Here is a 915-nt window from a genome sequence, read left to right as displayed (position 1 = left end):
CAGGAGATCGAGACCATCCTGGCTAACATGGTGAAACCCCTTCTTACTAAAAATACAAAAAATTAGCTGGGAGCGTTGGAGGGCGCCTGTAGTCCCAGCTACTCGGGAAGCTGAGGCAGGAAAATCACTTGAACCCGGGAGGCGGAGCTTGCAGTGAGCTGAGATCATGCCACTGCACTCCAGCCTCAGCAACAGAGCGAGACTCCGTCTCAAAAAGAAAAGAAAGTTTAATAAACTCTTTCCAATTTGTGATTTTACGTAACGGGGTGACCTACAGAGCACCTGCCAGGTTTGGAGCCTTGCAGACCACGTGGAGACGCTTGACCAGAATGGCTGCAGAGGTCACTCTGCACTCCAGAGCCCTGTTCGGGATGCCGCTCTTCGTCCAACTCAGCCAAGTGCTCACGGCCAGCATCACTGTCCACGGCACAAAATGACACCACGGTGACACGACCGTGGTGCCCCGAGAGGACACAACTTCACCTCTAGAGTTCCTGCCAGAGGTAACTAACCTAGATCTAATCAAGAGGAAACATCCAACAAATCCTAATCGAGAGACATTCGACAAAATCACTAATGCTGTGCTCTTCAAAAACATCAATGTCACAGAAGACAAAGGCTGAGGATGGCCACACCTCAAAGGAGATCAGAGCGACGGGAGGGTTCAACGCGACACAGGGCCTACTCGGGGAAGGGCAGGAGTGATGGTGGATGAAGCCTGGAGAAGGTCGGCTGTTAGGCCACAGGTGCCGTAGCAGCGCTCACTGGGGCAGGTACAGAAGAGGATGCCTGCAGGAAAAGCGTCACCTTTGCAACTGCCCCTTGAATGCTTCAGGAGAGGGAGAGAGACTGAACATGCGGGTTTGGTGAAACAGTAATAGAGTGGGAATCTGGGAAAATGGAAATTCTCTGGAC

Source organism: Mandrillus leucophaeus, unplaced genomic scaffold (assembly GCF_000951045.1).
Source record: "Mandrillus leucophaeus isolate KB7577 unplaced genomic scaffold, Mleu.le_1.0 Scaffold1, whole genome shotgun sequence".
Lineage (NCBI taxonomy): Eukaryota > Metazoa > Chordata > Mammalia > Primates > Cercopithecidae > Mandrillus > Mandrillus leucophaeus.
This window is presented reverse-complemented; position numbering follows the sequence as displayed.